General features: G+C 36.2%; 1 non-coding gene across 1 annotated transcript; it reads left to right on the forward strand.

Moving 5' to 3' along the window:
* The first annotated feature begins 1152 nt into the window (after positions 1-1152).
* On the forward strand, positions 1153-1316 carry LOC115872172. The gene has a single exon (XR_004047710.1). It is a non-coding gene; the product is annotated as a U1 spliceosomal RNA (small nuclear RNA).
* Positions 1317-7342: the final 6026 nt, after the last annotated feature.

The following is a 7342-nucleotide window of genomic DNA, read 5'->3' on the forward strand; positions in this document are numbered from 1 at the left end:
CAGTCTTAGTTACAGGCATAAGAAGACCCATAGCAAACATACAAACAAAAGCATATTGTTGAGAATGAGGGAGGTCAGAACAGAGATCCAACGCCCATCTGTAGACAATGGAACATTCCCCCACAGAGGAGTCACAGAGGTAAAGTAAAGCATGGATGAAACACACAAGATTCCTCGGGTTCCTTTAAGCTTCCTTACCCCCACTCCCCAGCCCCACTATCATGACCCCAGTGCTTCCTCTCACTTTGGACAGACTGGAGCGTGTACACAGGTACAGATAAGAATTAAGAGCTCATGACAAGTGGATTCCAAGAGCAGGAATGGGAATAGTAATACCAAAAGGGTAGGGAGAAGGAGGCAGGGTGGGGAGGCAGACCGATCGTAATGATTGACACAACCACACGACCCCCTCCAGGGAGAAGAACAACAGAAACAATGGGGAAGGGAGACAGTGGTTGGTATGAGATGAAAATAACAATAATTTATAGTGTATCAAGGGGTTACAAGGTTAGGGGGCTCAGGGGTAGGAAAGAGAAGCTGATAGCAAGGACTCAGTATAAAGTAATTGCCTAGAAAATAATGTATGCAACATATGTACAATTTTGCCTGATATAATTGATGTACAGATGCTAATAAGAGTTGTAAGAGCTCCAAATAAAATGATCTTTTAATAATAAAAAAAAGAGTTACAGTCTAAGAAACCCACAGGGGCGGTTCTATCCTGATTGCTAGGATTACTATGGGTCAAAATCAATTCTATGGTAGTGACTTTGAGTTTTGTATTTTGATATGTAAATATTCTCTCTGGTAATTTCGTATTTAGTTAGCCCCCGCTGTTGCTGTGGAATCCACCCCCACACAGATTCTTTCCTTGGCACTCCCCTTTGTCTATGTAAGTGTCTTCTTGGGCAGCGTCCTCTACTTATGTTCCAGTTATGGCCATACTTTAGTATCTATATGTTTTAGTGAACTGATGTACTCTTCTTTCCCACTAACCATAGGAGTATAGCTCCCTCCATTGTTCTCAATATAGTCCTCGTTCCTTACAGGCTACTATGGCAGCTTCTGATTATTCTAGCCCAGAGCCCTGACACGGAGCAGTGCCTCCCCTCCAATCTGTACATGCAGCATTTTCTCTAGAGTGCTCTGGCTATCCTTACCTGGCAGGGGAGATTGCATGAGTGCGAAGGTGGTTTCCCCAGGGCGAGGCGTATCTATGCACTCTGGATTGTGTTGACCACTGCGATTTCCCCAAACGTGGGAAACTTGACTGCATAATTTGTGGTAGTGGGGGACTGCATTCGCGCTCCCCCCTGTTTCAGAAAAAGAAAAAAAAAGAGTGTTCTGGTTTCTCCTCTAGTTGTCCTGACTAAAGCTAAACTTTGGTCAACATTATTCACCGCAGTAAGAAAAGAGTTGGAGGTCATTGGTAGGAGAGTGAGTGACATGTTGGGCCATTCACCACGAAGCCAGCGGCAGCTTGAACTCACTAGCTACTCAGGGGGAAAAAAAACTTTTGCTCCCATAAACATTTATAGCCTCAGAAACTCAGCGACTCTTCTCCTCTGTCCGGCAGCATTGCTATGGGTCAGAAAGGATACATTGACAATGACTTTGGAGTTTTTGTTTGGAGAATAAGCTTTGCCTGTTTTGCAAGAAATTATAATCTTCAAAAGAATTCACTTTGCCTTGAGGGGTGTGAGTGTGCGCGCGCATGTGTGTGTGTGTGTGTGTGTGTGTGTAGGGAGATGGAGATGGAGTGACGATGGGGATGGGGTGCCCATCCTCTCCACTTAAAGAATGAACAAAATGTTGTACCGTTGTCCGCTGCTACTACTTCCTATAGCAACTTTCCCCACCCCAATTAAATTCTTCTGAAAAAATATAAACATTTCAATAAAATATATTAATTGGTTATTTTATATTACCTGTCTTTATATTCTTAGCTTATTTTTTAATTTTTGACATGAATTTTATACTTTCATTTACTCTCATATCTAAGTAGCCACACTTCAAATGCTCAAAAACTATTTATTGACTCTCTTGTTAGATGGTACAGTTATAAGTTATTCAGTTCTTCAGTGCAAATCAGTGTCAAATTTATTTCTTTAGGCAAGTACCACAGTAAATAAATGTAAATAAATTAGTGAGCTAATTTATGGGATACTTGAAGAAAATGTTGGGATATATGAGGGGGCATCAACTCAAAGTCGTATTTTTTCCCCAAAGCTATGTATTTAATGTTTTGTTTTGTTTTTACAAAACAACCTTATTCACCTTCACAGTACTAACCATTACTCTATATTCTTCTGTCAAATCTCTGATTCCATTTTTGGAAACATTTTTCAAACTCATCTGTTTGGATGGATGGCAGCTCCTCCCTTGTTTTTCCTTCCCCTCTTCTATGTCCATTCATGTATCCTCTTCATTTGTGGAAACAAAAAGAAGTCACATGGAAACCGTCAGGTGAGTCAGGTGTGTGAGGCAAGAGAGGCATGCTGTTTTTCACTCCCACATTGAGATGGTTGCTTGAGCAGGTGTATTGTCGTGGTGGCAAAACCAGTTCCCTATCTGTCACAATTAGGCTTTTTTGGTCACACACTGTTTGACAATCTTTTCAGAACCTCTAAATAGAAAGCTTGAATAACAGTTTGACCTGGTGGAATGAACTCCAAATGTACTAAACATCAATATGTTCATCCATTTGGGAAGTTGACGGACATCCAGAATGAGATTTGTCATCAATCAACATTTCATCTTTTCTGAAATGAGAAAACCATTCATACACTAGAACTTTTCCCATAGTGCTGTCCTTGTGAGCTGTGTTCAACATCACAACAGTTTCTGTGGCATTTTCCCACGCAGGAAACACAATGTCACAGCCTGACAATGTTCTCTTACATAGGCCATCACGTAAAAACAAAAACGGGGTTTGAGCAAAACTGCTTTTATTAAAAAAATTCACTGTGACCAGAGAGAATCTGCCCAGGCAATGCCACTGGTTGCACTAACTCAGAGCGAGTTGCAAACGTTCGCTTAGTGGGGAAATGCATATTATGAAAGCTCCACTCCACGCAGCGCAATTCCAGTTTTTTTTTTGGTGGGGGGTACCCCTTCATACGTCATTATGAAGAAAATTACAGGAAATCCTTATGCCAAACTACTTGAGTTTTCCACTCCGACCACATTTTAACCTATTTGCTCATTTAAATAATGAATAGTAGGGAAATGATTCCTATGAGCTGGAAACCTATTTGGCAAAATAAGAAGTTCGCCTTGTCGAAAAATAATATTTAAAGTCTGAATTTTGCCACCTAAAATAGTTATGTTTTAAAGGGAAAACAAAGTGGAATCTCCCAGTAGCCCTTTTAACATAGAAGCATGTTAGCAGTGATCTGGGACCCTCCAATCCTCAGGCCATAGATACACAATGCTAACTGTAGGCCAGGTTACTAGGGTGAAAAATATAGATTTATTTCTTAGCCATTCAGTACACAAACTACTAGATAGCATTCCAGTGTGATCTACAGTATTTAAAAGTGGCGTAGCTGTGAGGATGAGAGCACAATTTGCTGTCACATTGGGTGGCTAGCGATTGATAGCGTTATTTTAGGACAAAGCTTAGATCTCTTATGTATTTATCCTTTTGTTTTGCTTAGTAGATTTTCTGAGTTCTACAAAAAGAGAGTCAGATACTAGTCTGAGAGACAGAATTGGTACTTGTACTCTACAGAATCTGAAGGTGGCTGATTATGCATGCTTTCTCACTGCTTTCAAGTAAAACTGGAAAATACCCTATTTTTAGTAATTGGGCAATTTATAAAAAAGATATTGAATTTGAACAGAAAGTAAAAAGAATATTTTGAGACAGTGTGTCTTATTTTGTTTTATTCAGAATAAGAGAATATATGTTTGTAGGAAGAGCACTAGACTTGGATAATAGTATTCCTGAGTTCAAATCTGTGTTGGGAAAATTACTCAAGGAATGTTAACATTCACTATGGAAAGCAGTTGTAGGGCTGAATAACATAAAATAGAGAGACAATGTTTATTAGCAGATAGAAGTTACTCAATAATTATCCACTCCATTATCTCATTTTATAAATTTTTCGTGTGGTAATTCTGAACTACTCTAAGTTTTCTTGTTTAGAAAGAATGCTAGTAGAACAGCTTGGTCTTAAATATAAACCTGGATATGCACATATGTAAATACAACTGAGATTAACTGTCACTGATGTGACATAGAGGTGAGAATGTTCCATTTAAACTTGTCTCTAAATAATATAAATAAAGCTAATGAGTAGAATAGAGGATGAAGATGAAAACAAAAATGAATCTATTAAAAATGGCACAATGAAGTTATATGGCTGCTAAATTTTGAAACAATATTTTAACTTAACCCATTTATTGTTTGTTTGAAGCTCATTGGTCCTAATCTCTGCATAGAAATAGGTCAATATAATCCTTATGTTATTTTTGTCTAGAAAGTATCCATGAAGATTTTAATGGAAGATGTTGATGCAGTTTTTATTTGTTCACTGGATTGCTTGTTTTTTAAATTTGCTTAATAAGGTACTCATCCAAGGCAACTTCAGTTCAATAAATGGCTGATGTCTTAAAATAAATAGAGTCACAATAACCATCAATTCAGCATTAATATCAGAATACATATTTGAGAGACATGACCGTTTTATTTCTCCTTCTAAATTTGTGTCACAAACTACAAGTGATTCTATGTTTTAGTAAAATCTGATTTTAAATGTGCATACTTTAAAGTGGGTTATTTTTAAGATATGATTGCATGATTAGAAGTTGAATTGTATTTTCAGACTATGTGTGGGATTTGTTTTTAGCAGTTCAGCTAAATTCCACCTGCCTTTCAAAGGTAGTTTCGTTATAAGACATAGGGTGTAGGACTGAAGCTATGCTTCTTAAATTAGCGAAATAAACCCTTGGTTCAATCAAGAGTATTATGAAAAATGATTTTTGTAATTCCCCTGAATATCTGTCTGTCATTTTATATACTGCTAATGAGTCACAGTATTACATTTTTAGAACTATGTTTTAGCTCATCACTTTTATTTCCTAAATGAAGAAGTTGACACCCTATTAGTAAAAGAGAGAGAGATTAAAGATATTCTCTTCTAATCATAGCCTATTTTAACTTCTCACCAAATAATTCATTTTTATACAAGGTGAAGAAAGTAGAATTCTTTGAATTAGACTACTAAACCCATTAGAAATTGTAAAATGATGGAAGTGTTTTTTTACAACTCTATAGAAAATTGTATAGTACCATCCATCTCCTATAATTCCTCCTCCATTAAATCATCATTTAGAAGATATAGCTTATAGTTCTGCAAAACAATTTTAAATTATAAGTTGATATTACCAGAAAATATCATAGGAAATAATGCTAAAGCCCCAGGCTAGAATAGGATTAAGTTTCTCAATAATGAGACAGCTGCATAATATTTTTGGCATTTAAATTTTTTCTAGACATCCCATCGGTGCTTGGTAAAGAATAGAAGGATTTCTTTTATTTTAAAGTTTAGAAACGTACTGTTATACTAGGAAAAACAAGAAACTTTTAGTGGAACTTATATAATGAAAAGTGACAATGATCTCATTTCACAGCCTTGGGTTAAAACATTTGTCTTTCACAGTGTTGGTTCTGGCTATTGTATAGCTAACAGATCTAATGGGGCATCTTCTAAAGTGCTATTTTATTTACTTTCACTTGTTTGTGTTAGGTGTGTTTACACAGCTCAATGCCTATTTATGCTGCTTGATCTCACCTAGTGAAAGGAGTAAACCATAGCTGTCAGGGTGGTTGAAGTCAATCCTGAGAATGACTGAGCTATTTTCCATCTGCTTCAATATTGACGATATAGCATTCACGTCAGGAAAACGGAAGCAAACCGTTACCATGCATTCCTTCACTGTAGACTCATTACACATTTCAAATCAACTGAAGATGGAAATTGTAGTCTAGGAATTCTGCGGTCCTGTTTTTCTCTTATGTCACTTTATATGAACTCTTTCCTTTAGCCATACTTAACATTCTCTTGCCTGCCATCTATAACTCTAGAACGCAATGCAAGAACTTCCAGTTACTCCTTGGCCTTTAATTGACAACATCTTAAATTTTCAGTTTGGAATAGAATCATTTTGACTATCTTTCAACTACTCCTTTGTTTTTATCTTTACAACTGAATCTGTTTCTGTTTACATACCAAGCTACTTCTATCCTCGCCCTTATAAAATGAATAGTATTTTTTCTAAATACTAAAGTAAGTAAAATATTATTACTACTAAGTTTCCAGTTCAAATATTCCAAACAAAAGGTGTTTAAACTGGCTCTGTAATCTGTAATGGCTGCACATTCTGTATCATACTTGCCTTAAAACCATGCAGGATCTCAAAATAAAAGGTCCTATTAAAACAGTGGGTTCTGTACATTCGAGGAAGAGAGGTCAGGTCAGAAAGTTATGGCAACTTTTTGGAGGGATTCTAAAAGGGTAGTCTGGATAGTTTTGTTTTTATTTTTAAGGAACACAGGATGATCTCAATAGCTTACTAAGAGGGTTAAGAAAGTAGAAAAGTACAGTAACCTGATAAGGGCCAGAACAGTGGAGCTATGATTTGTCTTTCTTCACAGAAATTCTCCTGCTCATTCTTTGAATACAGTGAGGGATATCCTATGAGAATTTGTTTGTCTCCATCTAGCGTTGATCTTCTTTGCCCCTTCGAAAATTTTTGGTTTTAAAATGAAAAAAAAAAGCCGTTAAAAAGACAGATAATTTTATTACTTTGAGGGTGTCAAAACATTTGTTTTGATGTGGTATAACTCAGAGTGTAGAATTCTTCAAAGAAGAATTAGAGATGGAAATGCCACCGTTAGATGTAGACAGGCCTAAATGAGTGATGTGTTCAGAAAAAATAGCCTCATGTTGATATTTTTGTTTAACCAAGGTTTTTATTATATTGGAGCCATATTTTATGACTTATCTTCGTAAATGCCTGTATAGATATATTTCTGGCATGTATAGAATTTAAAATTTAATTATTTATTATTCAATAAAATAAATGGAATAAAGAGTAACAGTATAAGCAAATATCCATAATCACATATCAGAACAAAAATATTGTTATAACATTGATTGAATGTTTCCTGGACACTTTTCTGAGTATACTTTGAGAGTGTTAGATCACAAATGCACATTACCTACACAGAATAAAAAAAATCATAAAATCCACAAATTCCCCATTTTATTTGATATCAGAGCAAAGCAATGTTGAGTGCATACTGTTGCATTCAAAATCCCTCACATGCGCAGGT

Source organism: Echinops telfairi, unplaced genomic scaffold, assembly GCF_000313985.2.
Source record: "Echinops telfairi isolate 266 unplaced genomic scaffold, ASM31398v2 ScPeMD7_7420;HRSCAF=8458, whole genome shotgun sequence".
Classification (NCBI taxonomy): Eukaryota; Metazoa; Chordata; class Mammalia; order Afrosoricida; family Tenrecidae; genus Echinops; species Echinops telfairi.